Raw genomic sequence first — 21,640 nt, 5'->3', positions numbered from 1 at the left:
TTGGGGGGGAGGCAGCAAAGTTAGGGAGGTTTACAAAGTGGCATATGTTGATGTTGGACATTCAGCTGATGCAAAAGGCGAAATTGGTCAAGTCCCAGGAAGAGGAGGACCAAAGCAAGCCATTTTTCTGTCAACCTATGTGTCATCAGGGGAAGGTGGAACAAAATCCTTGGAAACCCATGCATGGTTCATTTTAATGAAGGTTAGATCATCCACATTTTGGGTCGACAGACGGGTCCTTTTTTCTGTCAGGATTGATCCAGCAGCACTGAAGACTCTTTCCGATAGCACACTTGCAGCTGGGCAAGCGAGCTCCTGTAACGCATGTTGTGCCAATTCAGGCCAGGTGTCCAGTTTAGCGGCCCAATAGTCAAAGGGGAATGACCTGTGAGGGAGAACATCGACATGGGAGGAAAAGTAGATTGTAACCATAGTTGGCAAGTGCTGTCTACTGTCACTTTCCATCGATGCAGTATTACCAGTCGTGTGAGCGGGACTTGAAAAATCAGTCCACAACATGGTCATGAAACCCCTGTCTCCAACGCCACTTCTGATGTGTGCACCACGAACACCTCTTTCAAGCTGCCCCTGGCCCCTACGGCTCGTGTGAGAACCATCACCGCTGCTGTGTGCTGGGAATGCCTCAACCAACCGGTTTACCAGAGTAGCTTGTTTGTTAGCCAATATTAGGTCAAGGTTCTCCTGTGGCATGATGTTTTGGAATTTGCCTTTATGGCGTGGATCCAGGATGCTGGCCAACCAGTAGTCATCATCATTCATCATTTTGGCAATGCGGGGGTCCCTTTTTAGGCTCTGCAAGGCATAATCTGACATGTGGGCCAATGTTCCCGGTGTCAATGATGCCGTGCGACTGCTTGGTGGAGGAGCACTTTCTGGCAAATCCACATCCCTCCAGTCACGCACAAACCCTGTACCAGACCTTGCCACGCCAACATTTTCTCTGGACACACGAGAAGCATCCTCCTCCCCTAAATAATCATCCCCATCATCACCCTCCTCCTCCTCTTCCTCTTCTTCCTCCACCTCGTCCAGGAGAGGTCTCGGAGCAGACAATGGCTGACTGTCATCAAGGATTTCCTCCTCCTTTTCCTCTTCGTCAACCTCGGCTGCAGATGCCAGCTCCTTAATGTGCGTCAAAGTTTGCATGAGCAGACGCATAAGTGGGATGCTCATGCTTATGATGGCGTCGTCTGCGCTTACCAGCCGTGTGCATTCCTCAAAACACTGAAGGACTTTACAGAGGTCTTTCAGCTTTGACCACTGCACACCTGTCAACTCCATGTCTGCCCTCAAAGTGCCTGTCCAAGTATCCTCCCACAAATGCATTACGGCCTGCCTCTGTTCGCACAACCACTCAACCATGTGCAGGGTGCAGTTCCACCTTGTTGCAACGTCGATAATTAGCCGGTGCTTGGGAAGGTGTAGCAATCGCTGCAGCTTCTGCATACGACTGGAGTGTACGGGCGACCGGCGGATGTGCGAGCACAGTTTTCGAACCTTCTGGAGCAGGCCTGTTAGCTCTGGATAATTATTGAGGAAGCACTGCACCACCAGGTTCAAGGTGTGAGCCAAGCAAGGTATGTGTCTGAGTTATGAAAGGGCTATGGCAGCCACAAAATTACGGCCGTTATCGCTAACTACCTTGCCTGCCTCAAGATGTAGACTGCCCAGCCATGACTCAGTTTGTTGCTGAAAGTAGTCGGCCAGTACCTCCGCAGTGTGTCTGTCGCCCAAACACATCATCTTCAACACAGCCTGCTGACGCTTTCCACTAGCTGATCAATAGAGGGACACCTCGTGTGCAACACTGGCAGCTGCGGATGGAGTGCTGCTGCGACTGCGCTCTGGGGACGAGCTTTCGCTTCTAGAGGAGTAGGAGGAGGAGGGTCGAACACCTACAGCCAAGTGTTTCCTATACCGTGGGCTAGGCAGCACTGTCCCACCACCACTGTCCCCTGTGGACCCTGCATCCACCACATTAACCCAGTGTGCAGTGATGGACACGTAACGGCCCTGGCCATGCCTACTGGACCATGCATCAGTTGTGAGGTGCACCTTTCCACTCACTGATTGCTTGAGTGCATGGACAATGCGGTCCTTCACATGAAGGTGGAGGGCTGGGATGGCTTTGCGAGAAAAGAAGTGGCGACTGGGTAGTTCATAGCATGGTACTGCGTAGGCCATGAGTTCGCGGAAAGCTGCGCTTTCCACCAACCGATAGGGCATCATCTCTAACGAGATTAGTTTGGCACTGTGGGCGTTCAAACCCAGTGTACGCGGATGAGAGGATGAGTACTTTCTTGTCCTACTCATAGTCTCTGGCAGGGTGAGCTGGACTTGAGAGCTGCCTATGGTGGAACTAGCGGTGGACAGGGCGGACTGAGAGAGGGTTGATGCTGGTGATGGAGTTGGTGTTCTTTCTGATGGCCTAGATTCAGTCTTTCGTTGATATAACATTGTGATTCCCTGACAGCTTTGGCCTTGCAACGACACCTCAACATTTGCTGCTGTGCTAACCGGTGGGCTTACAGTGGGGGAAACAATGTAGCGTTGCTGACTACCTTCTTTGGGAGCATTTGCACATGTGGTACTTGAGGTTTGGTGTTCCGTCCACGCTTGCAAGTGCATGGTGGTTAAATGTCTAAGCATGCAACTGGTATTCAAATTTTTCAGATTTTTCCCTCGGCTAAAGGTCTTTGCTCACTTCTTACAGATAACCTTGGCCTGATCAATAGGATTTTGTTCAAAAAAGTGCCACACTGCACTCTTCCTACTATGGAAGACATTTTGCGTCCTTGCGCGCTGTGCTATTTTGACCGTCTGGCCAAGCAGTCCAGCAACTTTTTGGCTTTTTGTAACCCGTTTTTGGACTGCTCCATGCCTGCCAGATAACAGCTGTTGCGATGTCGATGCCTGCTGTGGATGCTCCGCCTCCTCTTCGGAGCTATTGGCAGCAGCACCCTCTTCCCCCAATGGATGTCAATCTGGGTCAACAACTGGGTCATCCATCACCTCCTCTTCAATGTCAAGTGCACCTTCCTCTGTGTCACCGTGTACGGTGGTATAGTATGCGGGAAGGGGCACCTGAGTTTCATCAGGGTCAGAATCTGGCTCAGTACACTGCGAGGACAATGTCATGCTCTGAGTGAATGTACCAGCAGAATCATCTATCAGTGGCTGTGCATCAGTGCACTCCATGTCAGATTCATCTTGGCCTGGGTAATTCACCATTTCACTTGATAACCCAGGCATGTTATGTGAAAACAGCTCCATGGAGTAATCTGTTGTGTGGCCTGCCGCATCCTTCAATTTTGGTTGGGGTGAAGGACACAAAGAACGGTGTGGTTCATGACCATGAGCCACCAAAGACGACTCAGTGCGTTTATTTTTTAAAAGTTCAGAAGAGGAGGCGATAGAGCTGGAGGCCGAGTCAGCAATGTAGGCCAAAACTTGTTCCTGAAGCTCCAGCTTTAAAAGCGGTTTACCTACTCCCAGAAAAGGGAGCCTTTGAGGCCTTGTGGAGCCAGACGATGACGCAGGCTCAACACCTCCTGCATTAGTTGTTATTTTGCTTTTGCTACTACCAGCAGATCCAACACCAACACCATAATTAACAGCTGGCAACCCCCGCCCACTAACACGGCCTCTTACACCACACTTCCTCACTTTTTTTAAAAATGTACCCACAATTCCACCAACGATATGGAACTGTAAAACAAGGTACAAGGTGTATATAGGAGAGGTGAGAATTTAATTCTCCTGCCACTTCTGGAGACTGATGTATTGTGTCAGGCCCAGTGTATATCACACCGCTGTATCACAGGCTGAATTTGGCAGGTGTGAAAAATGTTACATAGGACGGGAGAAATGGAATGTCCTTACACACTTCTGGACACTGATGTATTGTGTCAGGCCCAGTGTATATCACACCGCTGTATCACAGGCTGAATTTGGCAGGCGTGAAAAATGTTATATAGAACGGGAGAAATGGAATGTCCTTACACACTTCTGGACACTGATGTATTGTGTCAGGCCCAGTGTATGTCACACCGCTGTATCACAGGCTGAATTTGGCAGGTGTGAAAAATGTTATATAGGACGGGAGAAATGGAATGTCCTTACACACTTCTGGACACTAATGTATTGTGTCAGGCCCAGTGTATGTCACACCGCTGTATCAAAGACTGAATTTGGCTGGTGTGAAAAATGTTATATAGGACAGGGCAGGATTGGAATCTCCCTAGAGTGTAGGTCTATAAGAACGGAACAACTCCTCGACTTATCCTTACAGAGTCACGCACTTAGCTTCAATTTTTGCTGTGATAACAGCCATTACACGGTACTGAGAGAGCAGCGTGCACGTACACCACTGTCCAGTGTATGTTAAATTGTCAAGCTCCGTGTTTTTGTATACGGACTGACACACGCTGTCTCTCTATAGTTTTGAATGTAATCAAACAGCAAATAGACTAGACTGTTTGAAAAACAGACAAAACTATAAGGTGGAGGACTGTAAGAACGGAACAACTCCTCGACTTATCCTTACAGAGTCACACACTTAGCTTCACTGTGGCTGTGATAACAGCTGTTACACGGTACTGTGTGAGGAGCGTACACTGCTGTACGGTGTGAAAAAATGCATGCTCAGTATCTCACCAGGACAAGAAAAAAAAAAGGATTGCTTTTAAAAAAGCAGTTTGCAGAGCAGTGTGAAACCAGCAATGCAGCTATCAGGTAGCCTTATAAGGCAGCCTAACAACCAACAGAGCTGATCCACCAAAATATAGCCTCCCCTTGCACTGCACAGTGACTGGTGTGTTGTACAGGCAAAATCGCTAGCAGCAGCAGCTGATTTTTTTTCTTCTTCCCTGCCTAACGCTCTCCCTACAGAATCTGCAGCAGCAGCATCTCTCCCTATACTGAGATCAGCAGAAGTAAGATGGCGGTCGGCATGCACGCCCTTTTATACCCCCTGTGACGCCCCCAAAGCAAGCCAATCACTTGCATGCCCTTCTCAAAGATGGTGGGGACCGCTGCCTATGTCATCACGTTGCCCACAGTGTCCGTTGTTCCTGATTGGCTGAAAAAGGGCGCTAAAGCATCATTTGAAACGCAACTTTGGCGCTAAAGTCGCCGACCTCGTGGCTGACCTCACCCTAGGGTCGGGTTTCGTTTCATGAAACCCGACTTTACCAAAAGTCGGCAACTTTTCAATTTTTTCGACCTGTTTCGTTCAACTCTACAGGCCACATATTGAACAGTGTGGTATCTCCGTCAGATGCGTGATCTATCTGTGGGCTACAAATTGTGGCATTTCAGGCCTACATTCACCTTTTTTGCTGTGTCTTCCCCTAGTTTTATAGACTATTTTGGGGTAAAAAATTAAAAAAACACAGGCCACATATTTGCTGTGTCTTACCCTAGTTATTGACACCAGTTTGATAACAAAAAAATAAATTTTTACCTACATTCCAGATATTTTAGGGTATGTGCACACGCTGCGGATTCTGCTGCGGATCTGCAGCGGTATTGGCCCTGCGGATCCGCAGCAAAATTAGCTGCGTTGTACAGTACCATTATATCCTATGGAAAATGGAAACCGCAGTGCAGACGGTGTGGAATTTTCCACGCAGTTTTTGCTGCGGTTTCCAATCCGCAGAAAGAATTGACATCTCATTCTTTTCTGCGGATTCCGCAGCGGTCTGCCATCTCCATTGTAGAGATGATAAACCGCAGGGAAAAACCGCAGGGTAATCCGCAGATAAACCGCAGGTCTTTTGACCTGTGGATTTACCTGCGGATATTGCAAAATCCGCGCTGAAAAATCCGCAGACCAATCCGCAGTGTGTGCACATACCCTTAAAGTGTGGTTTTCCTGCACATGGATACAAGTTCACTCCCAATTCAGCCATTTATAGTGAACATTGAAAATATTGTAGTCCATTTAAAATGGGCAAAGCGCGTGGCAAGTTATGGGGAAGTGGACGTGGTGGTGATGGTGCATGCAGATGCATGCAAAGGCCGAGGCCGTGGGCAAGCTGAAATTGTGCCACAACAAACACCAACATCTTCAAGCATGACCTTTCTGTCCGAATTCGTAGGGGACCACAGAACAGCACTATTGAAACCAGAGTAGTGTCAAAAGGTTGTTGGTTGGATAGCGAATATTGTTTCCACTCACTTGTCCACCACTACCAGCACCCTGTCTTCCACACGGTCAAGTCTGAGTAGCCGTGAGTCTGGACCGCATATTCCTCACCCTGATCCTCCTTCCTCCTGCCATTCTGAGTGCCCGGAGACAACTGATCCCACACAGGACTAATATTGTGGAGGTACCGCTAGTGCTGCTAAATAACCCTTGTCCTAACATGACATGACCTCTGAAGTTGTCTTGTTGTACATGTCTTCAAGATGTTAGCACCAAACCCTTTAAAGAAGCACTCCTATCTACATTTTTACTTACAATTGCTAATTTTGCCCTTCTACCCAGATAATTGTTCTCTTTTCCATTAGGTGTATGACATCACATGATTAACAACTGACTAATTGAATCCTTCTAAGCTCTATGTAGAAACAGGAGGTCAATTTTGCCTGTATGACTCATAAGTCACTGCAAAAATCCTTGGCAGGGGCTAGGAGTTGAAGAGGGGAATGATAAATGCAAGATCTAGGTGCAATGCCAGGAAGTGCATAGACAGAGGCAGGAAGCAGGGATACACAATGGGTACCACACCATGTGTCCAGGGCTGTGAGTATGTCAGCGTCCCTGCATAGAGGTGAAAAGGGAAGTATTCAGGGGCGTCAGCATAAGTGTTACAGTAACCCCCACTCCCCCTCTTCTTCAGGCCTGTGAGGACTCTCTGCAAAGAAATTGAAACCTGACTCATCTTCACAACTCCCACCAATTATCTTCAAAATTGCATCTTTTCCAGTCTACCAGAAGCAAGTTTACATCTCTCGCCTTATTCACCAATAGTACACTTCTCACCATCAGGACATCCTTAGAGCAGGCTGAAGCAGTCATAGAACCATTAATCTTGCATTGCAAAGTCTCTCTCTCTTCGGTGATACTAGCTACCACCCTGTAGAACACAAAGACCAACTGGAGTTCCTCCTCCTGGTGGGAAGCAGAGACTTAGAAGATGCCACTGCCTTAATGCTCTCAACATCGACTATCTGACTATCTGGGTCCATCTTCAGCTTGGTATCTCAGAAGATACGTACATGAGGCTAGGATATTCCTGGGAACAGATCATAGGAAAAATTGTCGGGACTCTGTGGGGACATTACCTCCACTTTCCTTCCTTCGGAGACACCAATACACAGCGAGTCGGCGACTAGCAGACCTGGAGGAGAAAATGGTGACACTGAAGGCTGAACTGGACGTATAAGGACCAGTCGCCTCTTGTGACTGGATGTTTCCCAACAAAACACCTCTCGGGACCTTCAGACTAGAACGGGCACTTGAGTTTTCATCTCTGGAAGATGTAGGAGAAGTGGATGAAATAAAACAGACAGCATATGGAAGGCTATTTTTTCTGTATGCAATGCTCCTCTATTGAGCTCTAGTCGTTCAGAAATGATTTGACTGTTTTTGTATTTTTGGGTTGGGCTTGTCCTTCACCAGATAACACCCTCACTGGATTCTGGACCTGTGGGGCATGAATATGACAGCAAGAACTTTCCCGCTGAACCGAAATCTTCACTTGACACGGATACAATCAGAGTCATAGGTGAAGAGGGATTACTCTCACCAGTTGTAGCCTCTTCTACTGACCCAAAGCTTTGGAGTATTTCAGACTTCTCAGGACAGAGATGTGGTGCCCCCAGGAGTATGGTCGCCACAGTGGCATTGCCTTCCTCCAGGGATTGTGATGTCAGGCTTGGAGGCAATGAAGGGTCTCTCTAACAGTTAACCATGTCATGCAGCACAGTTCCCACTCCAGGTCAGCAGAGGGAGCTCTGAACCAGGATTGGGGGAAGAGCGCGCTCTGAGGGCCAGGGGGAACATAGGTAGTTAGTGTGAGGAGGGCCACGTGTGTAGACGTGTGGAGAGAAGCTGGAGGTTGAGCTGAGGAAGAGAGCTCCCTCCCTGTGATAGCGTAAGATCTGGAGCCTGGTCTCCACGGTTGTATGGATACTGAAGGTCCTGCAACAGAAACCAGAGGAATAGGAAGCTGTAAATGCTCTATTCCCACCTAAGACTCAGAGGCACAACAGCGACAGGAGAGCCAAGAGAGATAGAGGGCTACAGCTGTCTGCCATACGAGGTAGTTCTAAGAGAAGATAAGAAAGAGGAACTCCAGTGTAACAAAGTACTGCATGTACCTCAAGCCAGCGCTAGGAAGGAGACTACACAACCCATCTGATAGAGAGATCTGTTGTGAGTTCATTTTCCCCTTCACTACTGAGGCCCGAGGAACTCCCTCTTCTGGTGAAGAAAGGTAGTGAGCCTGATTGTCAAACACCTGGGTCTCTGCCTCTGATATTCATGCCAAAAGATTGGTGCGTGCCTTTCATCGGGCTCACCCTGATCGCCCTGGTGACGTGGTTGAGGGTTTGGTGACCCCTCCTCAAGGGGGATGTACTGTTGTGAGTTAATTTTCCCCTTCACTACTGAGGCCCGAGGAACTCCCTCTTCTGGTGAAGAAAGGTAGTGAGCCTGATTGTCAAACACCTGGCGCTGATGATGATGACTGGCTGAGTGGAGTTAATGACTGGATATAAGGCTGCCGACCCCCTTCTGGCCTGCAGGTGATTTCTCTGTGGACTTCTAGGAAACCAGTCTGATTCCTGCTCATCTAAAGCTAAGATTTCTGCTTTGCCTTTTTGCATTAGTGTTTTGTTTTCCTTGCTTTTCTGGATTCTGCCATTCCCTGCTGGGGTTAGCTGAATCTCCTTTTGCCTGTTGCTTTGTCTTCAGAATATTCCTGAGCACTGACATAGCTTTTTTGAAGCCTAGCGTCTTCAGGGCCTTTTTTACTGTCAGTTGTTGGCTCTTATTTTCATAGGGTTTTTCAGGGATTGCAGACAGCAGCCTTCCTGTCCTTTCCTATCTAAGCTAGCGTGGGCCCCATCTTTGCTCAGTCTATCTTTCTGTCTGTGTTTTGTTCTTTCTTCTTGCTTCACCGTCATTATATGTGGGGGGCTGCCTTTTTCTTTGGGGTCTGCTCTGGGGCAGTTTAGATTTCCCTTTCTGTCTTTAGGCTATGTAGTCCTCCGGCTGTGATCAAGGGGCCTAGGGCATCGTAGGAGCCCCCCACGGCTACTGCTAGTTGTGTTGATAGGTTCAGGGGTCTGCAATCCGATAGCTGCCAACTTCTCTGGTTTTCTGGACTTAGCTAGCATTACTATTTTTGCCTCCTACGGTGACTCAATCATAACAGAGATCCCTGAGTTGCTTCCAGGCTAGCCTGCTCCTGTGCAATCTGTAATCAGGACCCTGGACTGTGTTTGCCAAGTAAAGGTAAAGAAACTGCACCCTGTTGTGTCCTTGCCTCCTTCCTGCACATCCTCAGCACTGTTACATCTCTTTGCCAAACACTGCACCCTCTTGCTAAACCTTTATCTACACTGCCCTGGGACATACAGCCCTGCCTGTGGAGGGCTACACCATCATTGCTGCACCACACCATCTGTCCCAGAGGATCTGTCTGCAGCGTCGGCTTAACATCTTCATTGCCGAACACCACAGGTGGTGTCACAAATCATTTATAAACTTTATTCCCAACTCAACCCCTTTTACATGGGCGCCCAGTGCCACGGACCGGGTCACCGCTGCTGTGACATTCCCATCTGAGAGACCGGCCCGGTACCGAGTACCTCACAGCCCTGGGAGGGCGACCCATTTTTGGCATCATGAACAGGATTTCGGAGCCCGGTATCCCCGGGTCCTGTGTGCCAGAGACTGTTGTGTGCTATAGACTCTGTGCGAAATTGGCGCCATTGCCATCATTATCCCGCTGATTGGCGCAAGCGGGAAGAAAATGGGGCAGGCCTTTGTGGGTCGACCCAGCCGAAGAGCTCGAAGAAGTGAAGTGCCGCGCGGGAAGAGAGGACAGCGCGCGACAAGGGGAGGAGCTGAGGCCTACAGCCGGTATGCCACTCAACCTCGGGGCCTGGCAACCGTTAACTAGGGGGGAAGGAGAATGTCTCAGGCAAGCGCCGATGCAGCGGCGGACGCCCCCACCAGCCCCTCAGCGCCGCAAGATGCAGTGCCCAACGCGGCTGCGGCTCCGATAGCACCGCTGAATCCAGCAGCCAGTGTTGACTCTAGGGCACCGCAAAAAAAAGCGCCCACCGCTGCGGTCCCCATAATGCCGCTGTCTATGCCCTACATACCGGGAGCAGCCTGGCTACCGCAGTACTCGGGTGAGTCACATACCCTGAGTGAATTCAAAGAGAGACTGTGCAGTTTGTTTGAGGTGTATCCTCTATCTGAAAGCCAGAAGGTGAACATCCTGATTGGGCAGCTAACAGGTGCAGCACAGAGAGAAGTAAAAGCCTGGCAGGACACTGACAAAGAGACTGTTAAAAAGATTTTGGCCAAGCTAAGAAGCACCTTTGACACATGCACTGCCGCTGAAATCAAGATGAGGTTCTTTGGATGTAAACAGAAAGTACAGGACAGTATAAGGGACTATGCTCTTAACCTGCAGGAGGCGCTGCGAGCCATCAAGCAAATTGATCCTGACAGTGTGAAAGAGGAAGACAAACTGTTACAAGAGCAGTTCATTGAAGGACTCCTATCCAGTACCCACAGAGCGCAGCTGCGCATCATCACCCTACAAAACCCTGACCTGGACTTTGCTGATTTCAAGGACAGGGCTATTCGGGTACTGCAGGAACCAACTGTCAGCCGTCCAGCACCCCCTAGGCGCCCAGCGATCACCTACCACCAGGAAGCAACATCTTTCCCTTCCATCCCTGTGGAGGCTGATGCACAGACTCTGGATAAAGATCCAACAGAAGAGCTGCGTCTTCAGGTCCATGAGTTGACCAAAAGAATGGCTGCACTCACTAAAACCGTGCAGTCCCTGCAGGTGTCCTCCAAGGAGATGATCCAGCTTGCTTCCAGTCCAGAGGATGTCCCATGGCTCCGGAAGAGGAGAACCCCACCACTCTGAGAGAGGAACAACGACCGTTATGATCAGGACGGACTTCCCATCTGTCGTTGCTGCCACAAGGCAGGCCATCTTGCAAGATTCTGTCCTTTAAACGAGTAACCCCTGGGACAGAGGGCCAACCCCCAGGAGTAGGACCACAAGGCCCAAGGAACTGGCGAGCCAAGTATGTGGGAGGGAGACTGATCCTTCCAGTGGTGATTGACGGCATCCCCATGAACGCTTTACTGGACACTGGCTCCCAGGTGACCACTATGCCCTATATCCTCTACAAGCGGTATTGGGCTGACTCTGAACTTACCCGTGGCTCAACTGATGAACTAACAGTAGTTGCCAGTAATGGTCCACAAGTGGGATGTAAAGAAATTACTGTTAAAGTGGGTTGGGTAGAGTTAAAATCTCAACGTCTGATAGTTGTGGATATTGATCGACGAGAATGTAATCCCATGATGACTCTTGGTACAAATGTGATTGAAAATGATCTTTCCGAGGTTATTGTCTTGTTGCAACAGGTTCCTGAGACTGCTGGTTCCAGTGAACAACGAGTCCTGCAGAAGGAGATCAAGGCCCTGATGCAAAGACAGCAGGTAGAACTCTCTGGCGGAGAAATTGGCAGCGTCAGAGTGAGTGAAGCTTTCCCCATTGCAATACCCCCCAGATGAGAAATGTTGATTTGGTGTCGGGCAGCCATAGGCCTCAGAGGAAAAGATTACCAGGCATTGGTAGAGCCAGTATACTCTGATAGCAGGCCCACTGTCCTGACAGCCAGAGGGGTAGTTGATGTACGTAAAGGGAGAGTACCTGTACGCCTTTTGAATTGTGGGGAGGAGGAGGCCACAATACCTCGGTATGCCACAGTTGCTAAGCTGCTTACTGTCAGTAACAATGCAATACGGGCAGCAGAGCCCTTGGTCTCATCCGACCAGGTGGAGGACAATGGCTCTGTAAAGCAGCTGGAGGAGTGGTGCCAGCACCTGCAGGTGGGGACTGACTCTACACCTTCATACCAGAAAAATGGGGTTTACAGAGTGACCCACGAATATGAGCGGGTATTTAGTAAACACCCTCTAGATTTTGGGAAGGCAAAAGGGGTTCAACATCATATCCCCACTGGAAATCATCCACCCATAAAAGAAAGGTACCGGCCTAAACCCCCAACACAATACCAATGTGCTAAAGGTATGTTGAGAGATGAAGGAAGCAGGGGTCATCAGAGACAGTTGTAGCCCCTGGGCAGCCCCAATAGTTTTTGTAAAGAAAAAGGATGGTACCATGAGAATGTGTTGATTACAGAAAAATTAACAGCATTACACATAAAGATGCCTACCCATTACCCAGAATTGAATAGTTATTAGCTGCACTTAAAACTGCTAACTACTTTTCCACCTTAGATCTCACTAGTGGGTATTGGCAGGTTCCCGTGGCAGAGGCAGACAAGGAGAAAACAGCATTTACCACCCCAATGGGTCTCTGTGAGTTCAACTATATGACATTCAGGCTCTGCACTTCACAGGAACATTTCAACGGCTGATGGAGTGCTGCCTGGGACACATGAACTTTGAAACAGTCCTGTTGTACCTTGATGATGCCATTTTTTTCTTCAAGACTTATGAAGACCATCTGGAGCACCTGGCTGAGGTGTTTGAAGCCTTGTCCAACTTTGGCCTGAAGGTGAAGCCTTCCAAATGCCACCTCCTGAAACCCAAGGTACAGTACCTCGGTCATGTAGTGAGTACAGAAGGTGTGGCACCAGATCCTGACAAAGTCACAGTCATCCGGGACTGGCCGATGCCCAGCAACCTCCATGAAGTACGCCAATTCCTTGGGTTGGCAGGCTACTACTGAAGGTTCATCAAAGGCTTCACTGAATAGCCACTCCTATGCAAAATCTTCTGGTGGGGCAGTCCAAGAAGGCCAAACAGAAAAGTTCCCCCTTTGGATGGACTGAGGAGTAGGAGAGATCCTTCACCAGACTGAAGATGGCTCTCACAGGAGATGAAGTTCTGGCCTACCCAGACTAAGACAAACCCTTTGTGTTGTATACTGATGTCAGCAACATGGGACTTGGAGCAGTACTGTCACAGGTACAGAATGGCAAGGAAAGAGTGATCTCCTACGCCAGCAGGAAGCTTCGTCCCACTGAAAGGAACCCAGACAACTACAGTTCCTTCAAGCTGGAGTTCCTCGCCATAGTCTGGGCTGTGACTGAAAGATTCAAGCATTACCTAGCTTCACCCAAGTTTATGATCTTCATGGACAACAACCCGTTGACTCACTTGGACACTACAAAACTAGGTGCACTGGAACAGCGATGGATGGCTCGGCTGTCTAACTATGAGTTTACCATCAAGTACCAAGCAGGGCACAAGAATGCCAATGCTAATGCGCTGTCCAGAATGCCTAAACTGCCAGATGCAGGAGAAGACCCTGAGCCTCTTGACGAAATAGAGTTACCTCCCTTCCACTGGCCAATTGCGGCCCAACGTGCTCAAGGAGTGAGAAACAGACGGTCTGACTTGAAAGAGGTCACCCTAAATCCATTGCCCCATTACGACTGAGCAGAAACGCAGGATAGCGACCCCGCAGTCCGCCTGGTGAAGGAGCTACTGTCACAAGCTGACTCACGCTCAGAGTCGGATGCTCCTGAAGATACCCAGCAGTTGAGGAAGGAAAGAGGCCGGCTGTTCATCTATGAAGGAAAGCTGTGTCGGAGGAGTATCAATGCACGCACTCATGAGCTGGTCTGGCAGGTGGTAGTCCCAAAGAGAGGCATCAATGGTCCTGGAAGCATACCACAATGAAGCTGGCCACTTCGGATGGAAGAAGTTGGAAGCATTGCTCCGGGAGAGGTTCTACTGGGCTGGTATGAGGAAAGCCATTGAAAAGTGGTGCCGGGAGTGTGGACAATGTAACCTGTGCAGAAAGTATCGGAACAGCCAGAGAGCTCCTCTACAGCCAATAATAACCAAACAGCCACTTGAGTTGGTCGCCCTAGACCATGTGAAGCTGGTCCCAAGCCGTTCAGGCTACATCTATGCTCTTACCATCGTGGATCACTACTCAAGATTCCTGGTAGTTGTGCCTGTAAAAGATCAAACAGCCAGGACAGCAGCCAGAGCCTTTCAACAGCACTTCTGTAGACCACATGGATACCCAGAGCGAGTGCTTACAGATCAAGGTCCAGCTTTTGAGGCAGAAGTGTTCCAGGAATTCTGTAACTTGTACGGTTGTAAGAAAATCCAGACAACACCATACCATCCACAGACCAATGGCATGTGTGAAAAGATGAACCAGGTGGTGATCGACCTGCTGAAGACCTTGCCTTTGGAGGAGAGGAATCTGTGGCCAGAAAAGTTGCCAGATCTGGTAGATCTCTACAACCACATTCCTGTGAATTCCACCAATTGCACTGCAGCCTACTTAATGAGAGCGAGGCCTGGTAAACTGCCTATTGATTTGGACATGGGAGTCCTGACACCTGAAGTGACATCACCAGATGCTGACTGGGATACGGAGAGGCAGCAACAGTACAGAAGAGTACAAGAGTGTGTGGATAAGAGTCTAGCTCAGGCAAGATAAAAACAAGAAAGGCACTACAACCAACATGCACCTGCAGTTCCCTTGTCACCAGGAGAACAAGTTCTCAAGAGGAAAAGAAGACTGCATAAATTGGATGTCCAATGGGAAGCTGAACCCTACACCATTCTACCCTCAAACTTTGACAATACCAAGGGGTGCCTTATTAGTAAAGATGGAGGAGAAACCTCAGTAGCAGTATCAAGGGATCATTTGAAATTATGCCATGACCACCTAAAGGAAAGAATGGAAGAACAAAGTAACATCCAACCCATAGAAGAAGAAGAAAAGGTCAGCACTATACTTGGAGAATTCCCTGCCAATTGGACTGAAGTAAATGATGCCATAGTGGTGCCAGTGTTGACGTTGACCCAACTGGTAGAAAAAGAAGTGACTCAAGAGAATCCTGAAAATCAGGTAGCAGATGCCACACCAGCAATGGAGCCAGAGAACCCTCACCCTGCCAGTGGTGAATCTGTCATGCCCCTGGTGAGACTAAGAGTCGGTAGGAGAATACTACCTAGTTTACCTACACCAGGGTTATGCAGGTCTACCCGCACTACACAAGGTATACCGCCCATCAGATATCGTGTATACCGTATTTTTCAGACTATAAGATGCACCGGACCATAAGGCGCACCCCAATTTTCAGTAGGAAAATAGGGAAAAAAAATAATGTGTCAAATGGGGGTCCGTCTTACAGTCCGAATTCTTCTTACCTGGGAAGGGATCCGGCACAGGTGGAGAAGTAGTCACGGGTCATTCAGTGGTCCAGGCTCGTGCGGTGGTGGCTCTGTGCTGGGGCAGGTTGGTTGTGCTGGGGCAGCTGCGCTGGGGTAGGGGCAGCTGTGCTGGGGCTGGGGCAGCTGTGCTGAGGCAGGGGCAGCTGTGCTGGGGCAGCTGTGCTGAGGCAGGGGCAGCTGTACTGGGGCAGCTGTGCTGGTTCAGGGGCAGCTGTGCTGTGGCTGGGGCAGGTGGGCTCTGTGGTGGTGGCAGCGGGCGGCGCTCTGCGGTGCGGTGGTGGCAGCGGGCTGTGCTCCGGTGCAGGGGCGGCGGCTCCGCCGGCATTTCTTCGCAGCCCGGAGGCCACCGCACTTCCCTTGCTGGCCGCCGCCATGTTGCGGTGGCCTCCGGGAGCATGGACGCCAGAAAGATGGCCGTCGGTCTGGGGACGGCGCATGCGCGGGATCAGATCTCGTCCCGAGATCTCGGGGGACGAGATTCAAATCTCGGCAACGAGATCTCGTCCACCGAGATCTCGGGACGAGATCTGATCCCGCGCATGCACCGTCCCCGGACCGGTGGCCATCTTTCCGGCGTCCATGCTCCCGGAGGCCACCGCAACATGGCGGCGGCCAGCAAGGGAAGTGCGGTGGCCTCCGGGCTGCGAAGAAATGCCGGCGGAGCCGCCGCCCCTGCACCGGAGCACAGCCCGCTGCCACCACCGCACCGCAGAGCACTGCCCGCTGCCACCACCGCACCGCAGAGCCCCGCCCGCTGCCACCAGCTACCTGCCACCAGCTACCAGCCAGAAGGTTAGTACCGTGTATTGCGACCATAAGACGCACCCCCCACTTTCCCCCAAATTTTGGGGGAAAAAAGTACGTCTTATGGTCGGAAAAATACGGTAGATAAGTTTATGTGAATGTTGAAATTGTGTATATATGTAACTGTTCTCAAGTTTTGTGCCTACAGATAATCTGTAAGAAGACTTTTTGATGTTCTTGTTTCATGTTTTGATGGACACTGGACCACAGGACTTGTGTGGTCAAAACCAACTTGTAAATAGTTCACCATTTGCCCAGGAATGGACCATGGACATTGATGCTTGGACTTATCATCATAGGACTATTTTTGGAGCTTTTGGTTTTTGTAAATTTTTCATTTTTCTTAAATCTTGTAACCTTCTTAATTGTTCATATTGTTTACATGTTTATATGTTATTCATGTTTTCTTTCATCAGCCCAGGAGTGCTGACTTGCACTGGGGGGAATGTGGCGCCCACAGGAGTATTGTCGCCACAGTGGCATTGCCTTCCTCCAGGGATTGTGATGTCAGGCTTGGAGGCAAGGAAGGGCCTCTCTAACAGTTAACCATGTCATGCAACACAGTTCCCACTCCAGGTCAGCAGAGGGAGCTCTGAACCAGGATTGGGCGAGGAGTGCGCTCTGAGGGCCAGGGGGCAAAATAGGTAGTTAGTGTGAGGAGGGCCACGTGTGTAGACATGTGGAGAGAAGCTGGAGGTTGAGCTGAGGAAAGAGAGCTCCCTCCCAGTGATAGCTCAAGATCTGGAGCCTGGTCTCCATGGTTGTATGGATACTGAAGGTCCTGCAACAGAAACCAGAGGAATAGAAAGCTGTAAATGCTCTATTCCCACCTAAGACTCGGAGGCACAACAGCGACAGGAGAGCCAAGAGAGATAGAGGGCTACAGCTGTCTGACATACGAGATAGTTCTAAGAGAAGATAAGAAGGAGGAACTCCAGTGTAACAAAGTACTGCATGTACCTCAAGCCAGCGCTAGGAAGGAGACTACACAACCCATCTGATAGAGAGATCCCTGAGTTGCTTCCAGGCTAGCTTGCTGCTGTGCAATCTGTAATCAAGACCCTGGACTGCGTTTGCCAAGTAAAGGTAAAGAAGCACCCTGTTGTGTCCTTGCCTCCTTCCTGCACATCCTCAGCACTGTTACATCTCTGTGCCAAACACTGCACCCTCTTCCTAAACCTTTATCTACACTGCCCTGGGACATACAGCCCTGCCTGTGGAGGGCTACACCATCATTGCTGCACCACATCATCTGTCCCAGAGGATCTGTCTGCAGCATCGGCTTAACATCTTCATTGCCGAACACCACAGGTGGCGTCACGAATCACTTATAAACTTTATTCCCAACTCAACCCCTTTTACATGGGTTGCCCAGGGCCACGGACCGGGTCACCGCTGTTGTGACATTCCCAACTGAGAGACCGGCCCGGTACCGAGTACCCCACAGCCCTGGGAGGGCGACCCAGAGACAGTCAGGATATTCCACACCACCACAGCAATACCACAATCCTCTTATATGAATGAGTTACAGCTGCTGCTCAGCCAAATATTGGTGACTTCCATGGATTTTGTATGGGCACCTGCCTCACGAGGCTGGAGAACATAGAATCATAGAATGGTAGAGTTGGAAGGGACCTCCTAGGCCATCTGGTCCAACCCCCTGCTCAAAGCAGGATTCGCTAAATCATCCCAGACAGATGTCTGTCCAGCCTCTGTTTGAAGACTTCTATTGAAGGAGAACTCACCACCTCTCGTGGCAGCCTGTTCCACTCATTGATCACTCTAACTGTCTCTAACTGTCATTGATCACTCTAACTGTCTCTGGAAAGACAGAGCCAGATGTGACAGTCTTCTCACACACGTCACCTCTCTGGTCTGCTCATGGAAATGGGGAAGGGAATATTTTCCAGAAGATTCGAGACTCAGCTCATCGAAGACTTTTTGAAAGGCCACCATGGAGGCCTGCAGATTTGAGGTCAAAGGATCACCACTCTTTTCACAAGGATTTGGGCCACGCTAGGGCATCTCCTTTTAGTTAGGACATAAGGAATTCCACCGTGATCTGATCGGAGTGAAACTTATGACCGGAAAATTGAAAGTGCTGCATGCCCTGCTCTAGGAACCCATGGCACTGCTTCGGCTCCCCATAGTACCGTAATGGACCAGACAGGATGGGTAAATCGCAGGTTGAGTTGACACAGCCACAGGGACTGCAACTGGGGCTGGTGCAGCAAAAGTCAGGGCTTCCAGTTGGGCATCCAGTGTTTGTAGGGGGATAAAAAAATTTTTTCCTGTTGCACATGCTGGCAAAAACCACTGTCGGCATAGCTCGGAGTGCAAAAAGCCATAGGGATAAGCTGGGTTGATGGCCTAAGCAAACTGAAAGGCACATAAATGGCCCACGTGGTTCGTGGGCCCACTGTGCCACAGGGCCAGGCTTGCCTAAGAGGTGCGCAGCTAAGCGGTTACCTGGTGTTCACCATAGCTCCTAATGTGGAGTCAGGCTTGACCTGTAGGTAGCCACCAGGTACCATTCCTAAGCAATCCCCTGTACTGGAGCTGCTGACACCAGGGGCAAAAATATACAGACATAGATTGGACTCAGGATCTGGTCAGACTACTCCTCAGGCAGGACAGATACTGACATGGAGTCACAGACAGGGCTGGATTTGCAGACTGGTATTACAGTCCGGACAAATCAGAGTACTAGGATAGATATACGTGCAGATATCTCAGAAACAGGTTCAGGTTCCGCCAAAGCGGCTTCAGGGTACATGTAATGCCGGGTATGGTTTCAGGATTCAGATACTGGCCACACATGGACCAGGAGAGTAGGTTCAGGCACAGGCCACACATGCACCAGGAGAGCAGGTGCAGGCTCTGACCAAATACAGACCAGCTAATCCTTTCTCTAAGTGACAGTGGACTCACTTGATTTGTTCACTAGTATGAGAAAAGTGTGCTATTGACATAACGTCTTGAACTGTGCAGTGCAGAAACTACAGTGTAATATGATAAGCACTTGGCTCTTACAATGTGGGGATAGAGAGCATAGACTCAGTGATGGACGATTATTCATTTTTGCTGTAATTTTCCTTTTTACTAAAAATGCGTGCTCATCAGACTAAAGAGTCAGCCCCTATGGGAGCGTACTACATGTCCTTGTCTCCCAGGACAGATAAGATATCGGACACAATGTGGAGGGGGGTGACTGCTCGAGGTCCATGGGAAACAAATATTTTCCACTACGTAGATCAAAATCATGGTTCAATGCATTAATCTTGATGAAAATCTATTTTTAGGACTATGTAGTAGCAGCATTTGCACTTTGCTCATTTCTGCACTGTATGTGATAATTAACTATAATGGGATCAGAAAATCCAAAAAATCAATGCTGGAATATAGAGGATATACGGCAATGTATCATATAGTAGCATAGAAACTGAATCATGGAATATTAGAGTTGGAAGGGACCTCCAGTGTCATCATGTTCAACCCCCTGCTCAATACAAGATTCACTAAACCATCTCAGACAGATGTCTGTCCAGCCTCTGTTTGAAGACTTCCATTGGAGGAGAAGTCACCACCTCTCGTGGCAGCCTGTTCCACTCATTGATAACCCTCACTCTCAAAAAGTTTTTTCTAATATCTAATCTGTATCTTCTCCCTTTCAGTTTCTTTCCATTACTCCTTGTGTTTCCTTGTGCAAATGAGAATAATAATGATCCCTCTACACTGTGACAGTCCTTCAGATATTTGTAGACAGCTATTAAGTCTCCTCTTAGCTTTCTTTTTTGCAAGATAAACATTCCCAGATCCTTTAACCATTCTTCGTAAGACATACTTTGCAGTCCACTCACCATCCTGGTACCTCTTCTCTGAACGTGCTACAGTTTTTTTATGTCTTTTTTTAAATGTGGTGCCTAGAACAAACTTTACACAGTAATCCAGATGCAGCCTGACCAAGCAGGAGTAGAGGATAATTGTTTCACACAATCTAGACTTAATGCTTCTTTAAATACATCCTAGAACTGTGTTTGCCTTTTTTGCTGCTGCATCACACTGCTGACTCATGTACAGACTGTGATCTATTGGTTTATCCAAGTCTTTTTCACACATGTTGTTGCTTAGCTCTATTCCTCCCATTTTGTAGATGTCAATTTCATTTTTCTTGCCCAGATCTGGAATCTTGCATTTCTCCCTGTTAAATACCATTCTATTAGTCGCCGCCCATTGTACAAGCTTATCTAGATCCTTCTGAACCCTTTCCCTGTCTTCTCTAGTGTTACTGTAATAACCTGCAGGAACGCGGGATGCAGTCACGCACATGGAGGCAGAGCAAGGCTTAAACAGGTTTATTTACAGGGGGATGTACTCCACGCAGGGAGTGAGGGAAGGTTGGCAGGGAAGGTGAGGTACGAACGAAAGTTCAGTAATAAAGAGGTTAAACTTATCGGACTGTAGTCTTCTATTGTGAGGAAGTACAGGGTTCCAACAGTGGCACCGGCAACAGCAGCACGGGTCATCTCGACGCAGTCTCTTACAGGCGGGAATCCAACGGTGGCACCGACAACAGCGGCACATGCAGTCTCTCAAGTCTCTGTCCAAGATGAAGAAATGGCCTCCAGGGAAAACAACAGGATGCTGGGCAGTGAGAGGGGGTCCTACTCTTACCACTCTTAGTCACAAATTCACACTCAGAACGTGTCACCTCAGGGACAGTGCCGCGCTCCTTGGTCAGTCCAGCTACTACTCTCAGGGGCTCAGATCTGTCACTGCGCACGCCGGGCCTGCGTGCACTAGTGACTGTCTCAGGCTTGTCAAGGGAATCTCCTCTGGTCACGGAGGCTGGCGGGTCCACGTCTACACAGAGGGCGCTCACCGTGTACTGTCGGTCTGTCTCAGTCCTGTAACGTCCGTCTGCGGTTCTGGGCTGCAGCCAGACAACACCCCGAGAAACACTGATACCCTTTACCCCAATACAGGGATCTGGATTTACAACAGAGCCCAGGAGGTAGCTGTCTGAATATGAGCAGCGGCCAGAGCAGGACGGTCGTCAGAGGGAAGTACAAAAACGGCAGGCAATAGCAGAGTCAAATTCAGGCCAAGGTCAGAGTCAAAAACCAGGAGGGCGGCAGAGGTACAGAATCGTTAGGAAGTAGCAGAGTCAGAATATCCAGGCCAAGGTCACAAACCAGGAGAGTAGCAGAAGTACAAAATCGTCAGGCAATAGAGGGGTCAGAAATCCAGGCTGAGGTCAGAGTCAAACAGAAATCAATCACTAAGTAGCGCACAGGGGAACCAAGAATATATCCGGCGGCTTGCAAGACCAGTCCCAAGGTATTTGAGGGATCAGGTCATCCCTCACAGGTT

This window comes from Dendrobates tinctorius, unplaced genomic scaffold (genome assembly GCF_039654945.1).
Source record: "Dendrobates tinctorius isolate UK_male_01 unplaced genomic scaffold, ASM3965494v1 ptg000285l, whole genome shotgun sequence".
Classification (NCBI taxonomy): Eukaryota; Metazoa; Chordata; class Amphibia; order Anura; family Dendrobatidae; genus Dendrobates; species Dendrobates tinctorius.
Note: the sequence above shows the minus strand (reverse complement) of the source record.